Below are 17,342 nucleotides of genomic sequence, written 5' to 3' on the forward strand. Positions count from 1 at the left end.
TGACATAATGAGACTGATACACACTTCACACCTGGGGACAGAAGCATGCCTGAGATGAGCGAGGGAGTATATATGCCAGCCACGCACAAATGCCAAGTTGAAAGCATACATAGAGTCATGGGTGGCGCTTGAACTGCTGGCTGGGGGAGGCTAGCCCCCAGTCCCGCCCCTTCCACCAGAGGCCTCGCCCTTTCCACCCCAGCCCCGGAGCGCCAGGAGGGCAGGTGTCACAACCCCAGCCCCGGAGCGCCGGGAGGGCGGGTGGCGCAGCCTGAGCCAGGGCCACCCCACAGGGAAACTGGTCACTGGAGCCGAGTTGAGTGGAAGCAGGAGGGAGGTGGAGCACGAGCATGGCCACATTTGGCTGTTTGGGGAGGCACAGCCTCTCCCAGCCTATGTTACCCGCCGCCCAGGCATGGAGTGGGGCATAGTGTGCAAAAAGTATAGTGGCCGACAACAGAAGGAAGCGCTACAGCCTAATGAAATCCCAACCCGACCCTGGAAAAAGGTCAGAACAGCTCTGTTCACTTTTAATGATAATAACTACATGGTCACAGTAAATTACTACTCCCATTTGTGGGAGATGGACTATCTGGAGGACACTCAGGCAAGAATTGTGATCAGGAAACTGAAGGCGCATTTTGCAACATATGTCATACCTGACACGCTGGGCTCAAACAATGAGCTGCAGTACGCTGCAGCAGAATTCAAATGATTCCCGGCTAAATGGGATCCAAGGTACCTACCAACCAATGGGAAGACAGAGCTGGCAGTAAAGACAGTGAAGAGTCTGATGGCGGAAGCAAAATAGACAGGAAGGCAATGTTGGACCATCGCAGGCAATGTTGGACCATTGCAATACACTCTCCCAGGAAGTAAACAGTAGCCTGGCACAGGGACTGACGGACTGGAAAAACGAGACTCTGCTTCCCGTTAGAGGTAATCTGCTGCAGCCCATCAGAAGGACAGACAGTACACAGAAGCAGTTAAGAAAATGCCAGGCTAGACAGGCAGTCTGCTACAACAAAGGAGCCAGTGACCTGAGCCCACTACACATGGGTGAGCTGGTCTGGGTCCCACCATCAAATAGCTACACAAAGCAATGGCAAAAAGCCACAGTCCCATCTGCAGTGGGACGCAAGTCATATTGAGGTAGGTACAGACTCAGGACGGCAGTGGAGACAAAACCAAAGACAACTGTGGAGTAGTGGCAGACAGTAGACCCACAGGACCAAGGCCAGAACCAGGAGAACCAGATGGACTGACATACCTCATTTCTTCTGACTATATGTGAGCAATACAACAGGACAACACCCACCAGAATTACAGCAGTGGAGTGGAAGTAAGTTCCCCACCAACAGCAGCAACACAAACCAGAAGTGGCAGACGGATTCTAAGACCAGCACCCTTAGAAGACTATCAGGCCTATCAGAGGTCATGATAGGCTGGTGGTAAAGGCCACATCCCTAGGGTGGGCTGTGTACTAGCAATCTCTGGCCTGAGCAACTCAGCAAACACTGGCACAGAAGACACAACAATAACAAAAACTGATGAAAGATGTAGAAACCTGAGTAGGTCTTGGAGGGGGGGAGCACAGGTTGTAGGAGGGAAGAGTGTGAAGGAGATGCCAGGAGACAAGTCTTTGTGCATGTGGCTTGAATGCTCGTTGCAGTTGCAGCATCTCTGTAAATATTGTCCTTAACAAAGAGCCAGTTTAGTTTTAGAAACGTGGAGTCTTCTCATGTTATTACCCAGCATAAAGGACACGCAACAACTGTCTTGTTTTAACCACTTAAACGACTAATGCTTTTCCACTCTGGCTGTACTTATAGATATCCTGGTCTAGATCTTGAGTGTCTGATAGGAGCTTGGTGTAGCTCAGAATGGAGGATGGCTTTAAGCATCTTCCCCATCCTTGGCATAAACTAAAGCAAGTGAGGATTGCCATGGAATAAGAAAACTCTGGACACACCCTTTGTGTCATCTTGGGGGGTGGGACATTAGTGTAGGAACCATAACCAGAAGGTGACTGACTAACATCTGAACTGTTCTTTTTATCACTTAGCATCTGCTACCAGGGAAAATGTTCTAGGTCAGCCAGTATTTACATGACAGACTGAACGGCACTAAGGGGGCTTATTCTGGTCTATTTGGTAAGTAATAATATATCTTTCACATTTTTCTTTTTAATATGTATTTGCGTGACAGACTGGAATGGCTCAGAAGAAGCAGTTTTGTTCTCTTGGGTACAAAACACATGGTGTGTTTTTGTTGTTGTTTTTTTGTTTTTTCTGTTTTTATTACGTTCCTGAATACGCATTTACTCAGTCTCCAACATAGCAGTTCTGTTTTCTTGAATAAATAATACAACTCTTATAACCTTCCATTACATTTGAAAAGAAATACATCAATTATATGATTTTTTTAAAAACATGTTATACAGATGGAAAAGTTTTGGCAAATCTACAGGAGCCAGAAAACTCTAAGCTTAAAGAACACCGTTGGATTAAAAATGTCCTTCTCTTTATTGCAAACACCACCTTAGATTATTAATAGTGGATGAATATATTCTTTGGCCTTTGTTCGCTTTTTCATTTGTGTAAGCACAAACAGTGAAACCAGACAAGTATTCTGTTCGCTTTTGCTTATGACAGGTTTCTAGGCAATTGCACTCTCCGGTTCTCATGGTTTAATGCTACAATCGGTGAGTCCTATTGGGCACGTTTCTGGGGGCAGGACCATTGTTTTGTTCTTTGTACAGCACCTAGCACAATGGGAGTGGGGACTAGCTCATGACAGGGCTCTTAGATGCTGCAGCAATGCAAACAATAACTTGTAAGTAAGCACTTTTTCCTGCTGGCTGTCATCTTTTGCTCCAGAGTCTAAGCTTTCTCTTAAAGTAAAAAAGGATGGTCCTGATCCAAAGCCCCCAAATGTCAGTAGATGGCCTTCCCAGGATGAATTTTTTAATTTTACCCATATAACTCTAGGTTCCTCAGCTCCTTGGAGGAACCTGATTATGTTCTGAATCTTGTGGGAAAACACATCTTTTTGAAGGAACTCTCTTCCTGGGTTTACATTTCATTGTATGCCCCATTCATGAGCTCATTTTAGAATGTGTTTTTTCCCCCAGCTTCTGTTGTGGTACTGACAATTTAATGGTGCCAACATTCTGCTACGACAGCAACGTTTGCTGATGAGACAGATTCGGTAGCTGGGATAAACTGTGCATCTAAACTTCCATTTTTTTGCAGATTAAAAACAATCCAGTCCTGCCCCAAACTGCTCTGAGCAAAATGTTTCTGTGCCCTACAAACACCAACAGTCAAAAGGTAGCATGGCAGAGATAACAGGAAAGGGCACAACCAAACCACTAAACATGGATTTGTAGCTGGTCTTCAATAGCTCATGGTTCAAGGAGAGGGAACGCTGTTCAGCCCATTGTATGTTTCTCCATTGCATGACGTGACAGCATCATATGTTCTCATGTGGCTATACAGTTCGATCCATGATGAGCAAGATTGCAAACTGTTGTCACATAGGAATGTGCAGGCTCCAACAGAAGACATGGCATCACGTGTGGCCCTTTTTTTTCAATCAGTTTTTTGCGTCTGTCTTCCTCAAAGTGTTTACAGCCTTTATTGATAATTGCCATGTGTATCTGTCCTTGGCTCCGTCTTTGAAGTTATCAATATTTATGCTGCATAAGGGCAGATTATGTTATGGGTGTCTTTGAAGTGTTTTTGTTGACCACTCCTCCTGCACGTTCCAAGTTTCAGTTAGCCATAGAGAACTTTTTTCACCTATTCTGATAATGTCCTGTCCCTCTAAATTGACCTTTGATGATCATTGCTGGTGGTTTTTGATCTTTCAGCAATGTTAATGATGGATACTTTGTCTTGCCAGTGGACCTTCAGAACAGAGCATATGGCATTTTTCAAGTTGTTTAATGTGTCTGTGGTAAACTATCCATGAATCATGCCCATGTAAAAGGCCCTTTGCTGTATTGTACATCATCAGTCTTATTGACTGTTTGATGGTGTGCTGGTTGAGTATCCTATGGTGAAATCTTCTGAAGGCCTGGCTTGCCTTTCATAGTGTGTCTGACATTTCTTGATCCAGGGAACCATCACCAGAGATGGTACTGTCAAAGTGTATAGCTATACATTATACAGCTAGGGGTTAGGCACAAAACTAAGTTCCAGACCCAAATGTTCCCCACATCAAAGCCAGTTCATACATGCTGCCACATGTGCCTTTGCAGAGGACTTCCAGGAAAAGGAGGCCACGCCCCACCAGGGACAGGGTAAAATACTACTGAAGGGTTTTCCCTTTGCATTCCAGTGACATGTTATGTAGAGTATCAGCAGATTTTAGATGACTGAACTGTGATAACAACTTTAGCCCTATGTGGAGCTGGAACATTTCCCTCACTGTGTAGCCCTGGCCAGAACACATCATGGTTCCCCCTTCCTCCTGTGTAACAGGGAATGTCCATTCTCTATTCCCCCATCTCCACTCTCACACATTCATAATGGGAGACATTACACCAGATTCTGATTGCATTTATACCTGTGGAAATATGATGTGACTTCACTGAAGTAATGAAGTAATCATGTCTTTCCCCTGTTTGCCCCTGCGGGAATAAACACTCCCCTTCCTTCCCTAGCTGGCATGGCATAGGCAGTATTACTAATCTCAAGCATTCAGACAGGTCCCCAGAATTGAGAGAGGCTGAAAAACCATGAGACTTTTAAAAAGGTATGTTTTTTTGGTTTTGGTTTGTTTTCTTTCTGGTTCTGAGCCTTTAGGGTCACTGTTTCAAGCTTTTCTGTGCAGCCATGAGAGCTAGAAACTTGCATTAAAACAAAAAAGCAAGCTGAGATTCTCATGTGATCACATGATTCCAGAAGCTGGGGCTCTTAAAAAAATCCCTTAAATATAGTGAGAGTGATGATAAAAGTGCCAGAGTTGGCAACACAGACACTGACAAGATTTTGAAAGTCACCTGGATCAATATTTAGATTTTCATGAGGTAGCAAGTTTGGAAAGCTTTGAAGGTGGCTATTTGCATTTAAACCCTAATTGCAAGTGAAAAGAAAAGCACGCTTAAAATAACAACCACCTCCTTTCTATGCCTCCCAGTGTGCAAAAGGGAGGCTTTAAGACTTTGTTTGCCAATTTCCGTTCACAGTGCTGGCGGGGGGGTGGGGGAGTGGGAGAGGCAGGTTTATAGCTCCCCCCCCCTTTTTTTTTTAAATATGAGAAAGGGAAGTTCACTGTAAGTTAAAAAGCAAACAACCAAGCAAAGAATTTCCATGTACAAAGCAGATGGATGCGCATGGCCTTTCTTGAGGGAACTGGGCAGGTCTCCTTAACCACAGCTTGTTTTGTACTGCACATCACTCCGCACTGGCAATTGTTACTGTGCACCTGTCTGTAATTTCAGAGGTTCACCCACCTCAAGCAAACTATATTTAAAAACTTGACGCTGATAAAAAAAAAAAAAGTTCAGAGGAAGGGATTTCCTAGTTCACAAATAAAAATGTGCAGTTGAGCGCTCACTAAGTAAACAGAAAACATGGGCAGCTGAGAGAAATCAATTTAGCTGAACAAACAATGTTCCATGTAATGAACTACTAATTATCCTTTTATGCCATGTCAGTCTGAGTGATTACAGAGCTGTGCAGTTTAATTTGACGTTTGAGCATTGCCTTGCTCCATTAGCCTCATATAAAGCTACGACACGTCGAGAGGGGGGGAAAAGTGGTGTATGGGGCGGGGGAAGCTGTCTTTATCTAGAACTAAGTAAGCACCTGTAGCAATACTAAGGAAAATATCTTTTGACAAATATCCTGATGGTGATAAAGGGCCCAGCATCTGGGGACTGTAGCAAGCATGAGGAGGCCTCTGCTGCCCTTTCAGAAAACTTAGCTCTGTGCGTTGATGGTGTCCCAAATATTTGAGGCTTGCATTAAACTATCCATAAGTACAGAAATAAATTCCACAGATCAGACACATGGACAGGTTGTCTCTGTCTCCAATACACAGGCTCCTGCATGGTGTTTGCCTTTGGCTGCAAGCTCTGAACGAGAGGATGCGTGGGCCTCCCAGATTTGAGAGGAAAAAAACAACACTTCGTGAGCATAAATATCTTTCCGTGTGTGTGTGGTGTGGGTTGTTGGGGGTCCCTTCTCCCCCCACACACATACACTTTTATCTGGCAATTTTCACACTGTAGGTAAAGCAAATCCCCTTAGTATTTGGGAAATCTCCTGGTTAATCTGGAATTGAAAGAAGTGTATGATAAATACTAGTTTATTATCACACTGTTTGTCCAACTAGCTGTACTGATAACAGGATTAAGGAGAATTAACATGTGGAGAAAGCTAAAGACAATTATTTGGTATATACATTGTGGCTATTAACTCTAAGAAAACCAGTGTAATTACCATATTCTAATATCTAGAGATAAATATTTTGGACTTGATTCTCTTCTCACAACAGTATAAATCCAAAGCAATTCCACTAAAGTCACTGGAGTTACTGCAGTGTAAACTAGTATAAGTGTGGAGAATTGGGCCCATTGTCCAGTATAATAAAATGCAGATTCTTCCATTGCAAAACAGTGACATTAAGAATAAATTTGACCCAGTGTAACTAATGTAACAGTTTCTGGAGTTAGGTTAAATAATGACAAACCTTCACCCAAGCAAAAATTTAAAGTAGGTTTTTATAATCTGTACATCGGAAATGCCTCCCATTTTCAATATCTTCAGTATTGAAAATTGTTAGTGGACTGATAGATGCTAAAATAGTCCATACTCGGGGGAGCTGATTGGCAGGTGTAAAAGTGGTTCAGAGCACTCCAATTTGAGTTAAAATTAAATGAAATGATTTTTCAACTGATCAGTTTTATTGCTCATTCTCTTTTGGAGTAAAAATCAATATTTTCCCCGAAAAATAACCACCCAAACCTGGAAACCCCAAGGATACATTTCAATATGTTATCTTTCATATAGGATGTACCATCTATCGTTCATCTACAGCCAGATCCCCAGCTGGGGTAAATCAGCGTAGCTACATTGACATCAGTGAAGCTATGCCATTTTACAGCAGCTGAGGCTCAGGTCCACAATACATAACATACTCAAACGTCCACCCTCCAGAGTTTTTGCAGTTTCCACACCTTATACCATCATTCAGTTTAGCCCTTTTTTAGGCTATTCCCAGAGCTTCCACACTGTCCCCAGTTTAAGCAAATTTAGAGCTGTTGAAAAGTATCATGTTGACAACCCTGAAGAGTGAAGTCCTCTTACCCACAGTACAAGTATCACGACATTGGCCGTTTCCCTGACACTTTTTTGCCATAGGCTTCAACCATAATTTGGCATGACCATCATTAGAGAGGTTCAGTCTCTATGCTCATTCGGTTCTTGGGCTTTCTACTGAGCCAAGAGCCACAGCTGCGATTGGTGGGTTTTGTTATTTGTTGTTCTCAGTGGACAGGTGTCCAGAATTGAGAACACCAAGCTCATTTGGCATACACCTACAGGGTAATGGCGACTTTTTGGTCACTGCCAACCTGGGCCAGGTTACAACACACTGGGTAAAATTCAACTCTGGTGTAAGCGACAGGATTTCAAAATAGAACTGCATCTAATCCCCCCAGGGCTGAACTGGCTCCATTATTCCTTTTTAATCTGTCACTGTTGTACACATTGGGGTCTCTCTCCAAAGAGCGTTTTAACTCCCATTGATGCTAATGGGTGTGACATGCGTGTATCCAGAAGAGAATAGATCCCATTGACTATAGTAGCTCCTTGGACTTGAGCGATGCTCGACACTTGATTAACCTAAACTAATGAGGCACAACTAGAGCCAGTGGAAATGCACAGGACGCATGCCCTCTGAAAGGCTGTAGTGCAGAGTTTACAGTGGTGTTTTCCATTCAGACACACCAGAGGGCTTCACCCTCATCCTGAGAGAGACCAGTGGAAAGTAACGGCAAGAAAAAAGTACTCTTAGGAGCAAGCACTCTCTTCCTTACATCTGTGTACAGTGCACAGTGGGGCCCTGATCCTTGGCTAGTGCTCCTGCAATATAAATAATCATAAAAATGACATAGGAGATTGTTTCAAATTCCTGGGAAGTTTAAGGTTTTGCAAGATTTGAAACAAGATTTGATGTCAGCTCTCCACTCATGCACTCTTTCCCTTCATAGGCCGGGAGCTTGGAGGTTGCCTGGGATTCTTTCTCTAGGGAATTCAGGTGTGGTAAGAGCAGGGTCTTCTTCAGGGCTCTCACCAGATAGGCACCTGGTCCCAAAGGAACTTTCCCAGCTGGCATTAGGCAAGCAAGAATGACCAGCTCTTTCCAACATAAAACACTGACAATTTGGCAAGCAGGAACCTGTGAAATCTGTGAAAAGCCAGTGTCCCATGCAGTGGACACTGGCCATGTACCAACAAGTATCAACCTGGTCCTGAAGGGAGGCCAACACTTCTGCAAGGCGATAAGTACCATCATTTATTCATTGATTCTCCTGCTCATGGAGTGTAGTGTGCACATTTTGGATCACCCATCTCCAGAGCCCAGTCTCCTGCCAGTGTTGCAGCCTGCCCTGTATTAAGGCTGAGGTAGGCGAGGTCGGAAGCCACAACATCCCTCCAGCATTTGTGAGGCCATCCACAAGGTCTTCTCCATCCAGCTTTTATTGGATCAAGTGCATAAAGCTGGTGGGCTTGCATGGACTCCAGCATACAGAGCAAAAGTCCAAGCATCCTGAGCTCGTGTTGAGTCATTTGGGAAGACATTGGAGGCTGGCTGATCTGACACCTGACATCCTTGTTCAGAATGTGATGAAACCACCATGTATGCCTTCAATTCATCCTCACTGGTTCATGTTGTTAGTGTCCAGCTGACGCATTTGAATCTCTGTGGTGGCCCAGATTTCAGAGCCATACAAAAGGATAGAAGCCACTGCTGCTTGATAGATGTGCATCTTAGTCCAAGTTGATATGTAGCGTTGATGCCATAGAGGCTTCCAGAGCATGCATAACACCCATAGCCTTGCTGATGCAATGTGTCATATCAGCAAGGCAACCTCCCTTCTTGGTGACAACAGAGCCAAGATACTCAAATAAGTTAAAAAGAACAGGAGTACTTGTGGCACCTCAGAGACTAACAAATTTATTTGAGCATAAGCTTTCGTGGGCTACACCCCACTTCATCGGATGCAAATAAGTTAACAGATTCAACTTTTTGTCCATCAGTTACAATGGATAGGAGTAGAGGTCCACCATCAGCCTGGTCTTTTTCCAATTGACTTGAAGACCAAGGTTACCATTCAAATTAATGCAAAGGGGGGGTCCTATTAATCTGCTCCTTCTCCCCTTGAAGTTAATGGCAAAACTCCAAGGGAAGCTGGATCAGACCCTTATACAGATAAGAAACAGTTTTAAAAATCAGAGTCTCATGTAAAACATATAGTTTATTGAGAACACTTGGTATAAAAGTTCTGTAATACATCAGTCTTTCTCATTGTATTTTACACTGCCAGTGCATTCCAGGTCACAGCAGGTTAGTGTTTTTGTCATATCTTGCCATGCTTGCCTTTATGTAAGTGCTGCTAAGAATAAAATTAGCAGTGGGAGCGAAACAGCAGTTTGATGTCTAAATTTAGAAAACTTGATGAATAAATCTATTAACTTCATTGCAGGAGGAGAAAAGAATAGCAACCCTTTGTTTAAAGAAAAAATAAAATAAATATAACATAAGAGCTGATTGCCCCTTTAGTTTCTTGAGGTGGCTGATTTAAAGTCTTCTAATTCCAAGTAGAAATCTAAATATTAGTTGATTGCCTGGTTTGATTCATGGGACCATGACTTAAGAAGACATTTTCCAGACAGATCTAAGAGGTTTTGTTGAAAATATTGTCAAAAGGATCGCCTTTCAGCATTTGTTGGAGGGGGAGAAAAACAAAAGGCTATGTCCTCTTCATTACATGGCATAGCATAAAGCAGGTTCTTCCAGGTGTTCTGTGCTAACATGATGCTGGCTTCATTGTAACGCTCACAATAATCACATACCACACCCCAGACGTCAGGCAAGCAATACTGCTCACAGTGTGGCAACGACCGGAAGAAGTGAAAAGCTGATTCCAAAAATAATGGTGAAGTGAAATAGCACAGGGAGCTGTGGGTTTTAAGAGAGAGGTTCCAAGCTTATAACACAGGAGACCAATCATTTCCTAAAGTGAAGTGAACCCCAGTGCAGATGGCCTGCATAGGAACATATGCACCACTTAAACCCCATGGTAAGGGCCAAACAGGGTATATATACATGGAAGCTCTGATCCAGCAAAGCACTTGAGCACATGCTTAACTTTAAACACATGAGTAATCCCATTGACTTTGGTGGGGCTACTCACATGCTTAAAGTTAATTAAGCATGTGGTTAAGTACTTTGCTGGATGGTGGCCATAAGGCCTTTCTGCCCTGAGGTGACATCCACCTGGAGAAGAGATCACAATTTCATGGATCCTGAGCCATGCCTGAGGATGGATTTAATTTGTCCCAGTTCTGTAGCCCATCTCCTTCTTCCAGACAAAAAAGGCTGCCTCCTGGTGCCAATAAAGAGGCTCTAAGATGGGAGTCAAAAGTCCAAAAGAACAAAGCGGTGTGACTATAGATCGGTAACACACAAATCCCAAAGCTGCTATTGCAGAACCTTAAAGAAACAGCCCATGACTATGGCAATGAAATCAATAGCCATGGCATGACACTGCTCTTTACTTTGCTTGCAAATGAAAAAAGGGAACCCTGATAGCTGAGCATGTTAAATCCCTGCTGAGCAGGAACAAGACTATGCCGCAAAATGTTTATTTTCTTCCTTTAAGAATATTTGCTCAGCTTTGATTTCCAGTGTTTCCAGTTGCCATATCAACCTGAGAAACTTGCTCTGCAATTGACAACGTATTTTTCAACACAGGATTTTAACACTGGTTGCGTCAGCATAGAGTTTCGATTGCTAATGTTCCCTTTTTTTTTTTTTTTTAAAGTGTGTATCTTCCCAGATAGCTCATGTTAGTTTGGGAATATGCCATTCCCTGTTTACTCAATGCTTCTCAGGTTTAAAAATGTCTCCTGAAAGGCAAGACGCAATGGACCAGAATCATCCCAGCCTCAGGAGAGAGGTCAAAACTACAGGCCAGACCCTTAGGTGTCGAAAATCAGCGTCACTCCGTTAACATCAGTAGAGCGATACTGATTTAAACCAGCTGGGGATCTGGGCCTATACTCTTGCAAGGCAGACCTGCTGCACCGCAGGAGAGATTCAGCCCTCAGGGAAAGATGGTTACCATTGCGACCCTTCTTTTGGAAATTCGACCAATCAGAGTCAGCGTCATTCTCTAGAACTCTATATAGGACTCTAGAAGCCTGGCTGAAAGAGGAGATACACTGAATCAATGGCGAGCAGAACCCCTTTTCTTTGAGGTTGTGCTGTCTCCCTTACAGGTCCCCCGGTGGAGGGGAGCTTGTAGTCCTCCAGCACTGTTAGAACCTTTGCCCTCAATCCAGTGGACTTTCAGTTGCTACTGGCCTAAACAGCAGTGAATCTGGCGCCAGTGCATGAAATGAGTCTGATAGAGTGAGTCTATAATATTTTTCATGGTGATTATACTGGGCTTTTAAAAAGAGAGAGAGGAGAAAAGAAAGGAAAAAACCCCTGAATCTCTATCTTTTTAACATGGAGATGCCACCACAGCAGGAAATAATGGATTGCCGTGATGGTGGCTTGCCTGAAAGCCTGTAGATTTATGTAACGAGAAATACAATTCTTGCAAAGGACATTGTTAAATCTTTTCAAAATTTCAGCAATAAGCCATTTTATTGCTAATAATATGGCTAGATTCTTCTTTTGAAGAATCTAAGAACATTTGACAAGAGGGGAAAATGGATAGGACTTGAGGCACTGTAATCTATATTTTTCATTTACCTTGCTTGAAGCTTGAACAACACATGTGCCACAAATGATTTGTTTATTACTCGGAGCCCCTAAGGGGACCGGTATCCAGTCTCGGGAGCATAATGGCTATTCAAATGAAAGCTTTCATAGATTGTTGCAGATTTGATATCAATGCAGCAAGAGAAAGAGATATGCAAATGTTCGGAATTAAACAAACTAGCTGCCGCCTTTCACCTCTGGAGCCGCGGTTTCAAATCTGGATCACATCATAAGTGAAATGAGTTTGTTGGCCTCAGTCCAGGTCTCTGGGGAAGTTGTTGTGTTTTTTTGTTGTTTTTTTTTTCCCTGTCTCACAACAACATTGCCCGGTTTGAGATGTTTGGCATCTAACTGGCATTTGTGGCTGAGGAGAGCGCAGGGGTGTTTCGGGTCAGGATCAAGGTATAGCAGGGGAAACAGCTGCAGTCCAGGTCTGCTTGTAACAGGGTTGGCTACCACCCAAGTGCCGCCTCATGGCCAGAGGTAGCTCTGTAGCACTCCCCTCCTGTTGTCTCCTTCACAGCGTTCCTTAACCAAACTCACGATAGTTCAAAGGAAATTAAAACAGTCCCATCCTGTGGTCCAATTTATTCACTCCTTAAGTACACACTGGCCCTCTAGCCCCCAACCCCACTTCAATATCTCTCTCCCGTTAGTTGGGGGGTTCCCAGCCCTCTTTCCCAGAGTTAGGCACCGTTAAAAGCCTCTGCGAAAGCTAATCTTGCTGCTGCAGATCTCTGCCTCCAGAGCATCCCCCACCTTACTGCAGCCACCTGCTGCCCTTTATAGGGAAGTTCCTGATCCCACTCAGGTGGGGCGCATCCTGTAATGAGGGTTGGTTTAACCCCAGCCCATGGGACAAGCCACCCTGTTACTCTGCCCTATGCCTAGCTTAAATCAAGGCTAGTAATCTCACCCTCCAATTCTGTATAGATTTTTATACCACACTCATCACCATAGCATCTGAGCACCTTCCAGTCGTGCATTAAGAAACGTGACTACACAACCATCACATGTTGGTCTCTTATCCTCTTCCCAGGGGGAGAAGTGTATGCAGTGGAGTGTCGTGCTTTGGCAGGGTTTTTATTTAACTATACATGTTGCTCCGTGTTTATGTTACAGAAGGCAAAGGCAAAGAAATGTGTCTTGCACTTGGAGTGAAAGGTGGTGAGGTTTTAGCTGGTCCTCCTACTGAATCATAGAAATTAAAGATGGAAAAGGCACTATTCACAAAGATCCCAATGGCCCCTCTACGTTGTGTTAACCGTTGTTGCAGGAGGATCCAGTTATATGTTTGGAGAAAGTCGAGCAGAGCTGTAGCTTAATTTGGGGACACAGTTTAAACATGGTTCCATCCCATCTACACTGCAAGACCATGTTGAGGGATTGCCTTGTTGTTACCAGGGTCCCCGTGGTACAATCTGCCTAGGATCCCGGCCCCAAATCCACCTCAAGAAATGCTCGTATAACACCCTTGTCCACCCTACAATTGAAACTCTGCCAGCAACAACTGAGAACATGAAACACCGGGGGAAAATAATAATTATACATAAAAAAAAAACTGTAAAAGTTTTCAGTGTCTTCTAAGTTCTTGTAAAACTGCTATTATCTTGTCCAACCCCCATAGCTTTTTATGCAATTATCAATTATGCCGGGTGGATTTCAAATTGCAGTCTGAAACACAGAGGCCACATTTCAGGAAAGAATGCTCAATATGGAGAAGCACTCCTCTTAGCAGTACTTTTATTTGTTATTTGCCCAAAATGGAGCATAAAAATAAGACAATGGAAAAGGTTACAGTGAAGGATGGTCCTGTGGTTAAACCACTGGGTTGAGATTCAGAAGATGTAGATTCAGTTCCTGACTCTGCTGCAAACTTCCTGTGTGAACGTGGGCAAATCGCTTTAATCTCATCATGCCTCACTTCCATATGTACAAAATGAGGATAATGGTAGTCCTGATGTCTGTCTTGTCTACTTGGATTGCAAACTCCTTGGGGCAGGCAGTGTCTCTAACTATGTATTATTAGTAGGAGTATAACAATGGAGCCTAAGGGTCTGTCTGTACTGGGTCTGTTGGACCCGGGCTTGTGGATTCAGTGGGTAGGTCTACACAGCAAGCAGAAATCCTTAGAACCTGGCAGAGAGTCTCAAGCCCATGTCTATAGACTCAGGCTTACAGAGCTTGCATCAGGGCAGTAAAAATAGCTGTGTAGACATCTCAGGTGCCAGACTCTGTGTGCTTTTTAGTAAGTTTGATTCTTTTCAACCCTCATTGGGCCTTAGGATGTTTTTCCAGAAAGTTATCTTGCCTAAACTTTAATATGGCTAGCAGTTGATTTTAGAAACAAGTAAGGAAGCAAGAGTAGCAGCCATTCATAAAAAATATTTAAAATATTGTACAGAATGGGTCTCAAACCCTATGGCTTGGGGTGATGACGTTTTGGTGCTATTGCTGTAGAATAATATGGTATTTGTAAATGGAAAGATGAGTGGATGCGTTACTACTATTTGGTCCACACTTTTCAGTGAGAATGAAAGCACTGACCACTCCATGACCTGTACTAAAAAGTAGAGCTGGTTGGGAATTTCCCAATGAAGTGTTGTTTCACTGAAAAATGTTGATTTGTAGAAACTGAAATTGTTTGAGACAGATGGCTGGTTTCAGCGAATCTGCCGATTCTAAAAAAAAAAATCTATTTTTTTTTAATTGTCAAAACGTCCCAATATGATAGTTTTGAAACAAAAAGTTTCGTGTGTGTATTCTAAATGATTCTTTGTTTTGAAATTTTAATTTATTCTAAAAAGGTTTTTTTTTCCTAAACCATCAAAATTGCAGTGAAATGTTTCAAAATTATCAAAATGAAATGTGGTGTTTGAGCCAATTTCAAAAATCTTTCAGATTATTCATTTGTGAAAATTTTCAAGATTGACTTTTTGTCTGTTTCAGGATGGGAAATTTTTTTTGAAAAGTTTCATGGGATGGGAAAGCCATTTGCCATCTGGCTCTACTCAGAAGAGACCAAGGAAATTTTTTTGTTCTCTTCTTGGTCCCACTTAAGTACGGCCATGCTGGGTCAGACCAATTGTCCATCTAGCCTAGTACCCTGTCTTCTGACAGAGGCCAGCAGCAGATGCTTCAAAGGAAATGAACAGGATGGCAACTATAAAAGCGATCCATCCTCTATTCTCAAGTCCTAGCTTCTGGCAGTCAGAGGTTTAGGGACACCCCAAGCATGAGGTTTCATCCCTGACCATCTTGGCTAATAGCCATTAATGGACTTATACTCCATGAATTTATCTAATTTTTTTCTGAACCTAGTTATTCTTTTGGCCTTCACAACATCCCCTGGTAACAAGTTCCACAGGTTGACTGTGCATTGTGTGAAGAGGTACTTCCTTCTGTTTGTTTTAAAACTACCGCCTATTAATTTCATTGGGTGACCCCCTGTTCTTGCTTTATGTGAAAGGGTAACACTTCCCTATGCACTTTCTCCACATCATTCATGATTTTATAGACTTCTATCATATCCCCCTTAGTTGTCTCTTTTCTAAGATGAACAGTCCAAGTCTTTTTAATCTCTCCTCATATGGAAACTGTTCCATATCCCTAATCATTTTTGTTGACCTTCTGTATCAATACTGATATATCTTTTTTTGAGATGGGACGACCAGAACTGCATGTAGTGTGCAAGGTGTGGACATACCATGGATTTATATAGTGGCATTATTATATTTTCTGTCTTATTATCTATCCCTTTCCTAATGGTTCCTAACATTCTGTTCGCTTTTTTGACTGCTGCTGATTTCAAACCAATGCCGTTTTCTTCATGCTGCTTTCCACGACCAAATCTGAGCCAGACTCTCAGTTTTGTGTGAATAGCAAGTCTTTTTTTTTTCTTTTTTAAAAAAACAAAATGTTTCCTGAGTCTAGAAGGGTGTCTGATCACAAACAGCTTTTAAAATGATTTTGGTAAATAGTTTGAAACCAGACCACGAAGTCTCTTGTAACTGTAGGCTTGTCCTAATTTGGTTTGTCACTGGCAGCCCGTTTTCATTTTCTTCCCCAATCCTCGCACCCCCTCCCCCCAGAGCAAAACATTGTATGTTACTTTTGAATCAGGATTTGTAGGAAGCTGCTACACCTAACAAGATCCATAAGTAAACAGCGACACCTTGTGGACAAACTGTATCAGCTTTTCCAAAATATGGAAAAGGCTTGTTGACATATTCCTATACACCTCTACCCCGATATAACGCGACCCGATCTAACACAAATTCGGATATAACGCCGTAAAGCAGTGCTCCGGGGGGCGGGGCTGCGCACTCCGGTGGATCAAAGCAAGTTCGATATAACGCGGTTTCACCTATAACGCGGTAAGATTTTTTGGCTCCCGAGGACAGCGTTCTATCGGGGTAGAGGTGTACTTTACCCTCTGTCCTAGAAAAATCAAATTTCAAATGGAATGAATTAAATGTGCCATATGTTGTGGTTCATGGTAGTATCAAGAAAGAGTCTTATTTCCAAATTTCTGCAAAAGTAAAGGTGCCCAAAGCAGTGGCCAATACAGATAGCGGATCTGGAGTATTCTAAGCTCCGGGCATGGACACAGTTCCAAATAATGTCAGTGGAGATGATGAGGGGAGAATAGACTCTCAAGTGCAACACCTGGAATTCAAAAGGTAAAGAAGCAAAACATGACATGCTATAGAAATGCTCATCACGGGACTTCCTGGGAATTAGCGGATGCTCACATAAACAAAGGCTCAGTACTATATCCATCAAAATGAACTGAGGGATAGCTCAGTGGTTTGAGCATTGGCCTGCTAAACCCAGAGTTAAGTTCAATCCTTGAGGGGGCCATTTAGGGATCTGGGGCAAAAATCTGTCTGGGGATTGGTTTTGCTTTGAGCAGGGGGTTGGACTAGATGACCTCCTGAGGGAGGTCCCTTCTAACCCTGATATTCTATGATCCATTAGTACAGTTCTGCCTGTAAAGAGTGCAGAAGTCTCACGAGGACTTCCATACAAGTAATAGTATGTCCACATCTCTCACCAAGTCAGGTTAAAATGAATTACTAGCTCTGGTCAACTGATATGTTGAGAAGAATATTTGTTACAAATTTGGCCCTTTATCCTGTATATGCACCCATACTAAGCTGAGCGTTCACCATCCAGAATGAACGAACTATGTTCATCTCATGCTACTATTCATTTCTTCTCTTTGCTCCGTGTGATAAGTATTGTTTCTGCTCCCTGACTGAAACCTTTCAAGCCAGCGACGATGGCATAACAGACTCTCTAGCGTTTTTGTGGAGGGAATAATTATTTGT

This window comes from Terrapene carolina, unplaced genomic scaffold, assembly GCF_002925995.2.
Source record: "Terrapene carolina triunguis isolate 2854851 unplaced genomic scaffold, T_m_triunguis-2.0 Scaffold88, whole genome shotgun sequence".
Taxonomy (NCBI): domain Eukaryota; kingdom Metazoa; phylum Chordata; order Testudines; family Emydidae; genus Terrapene; species Terrapene triunguis.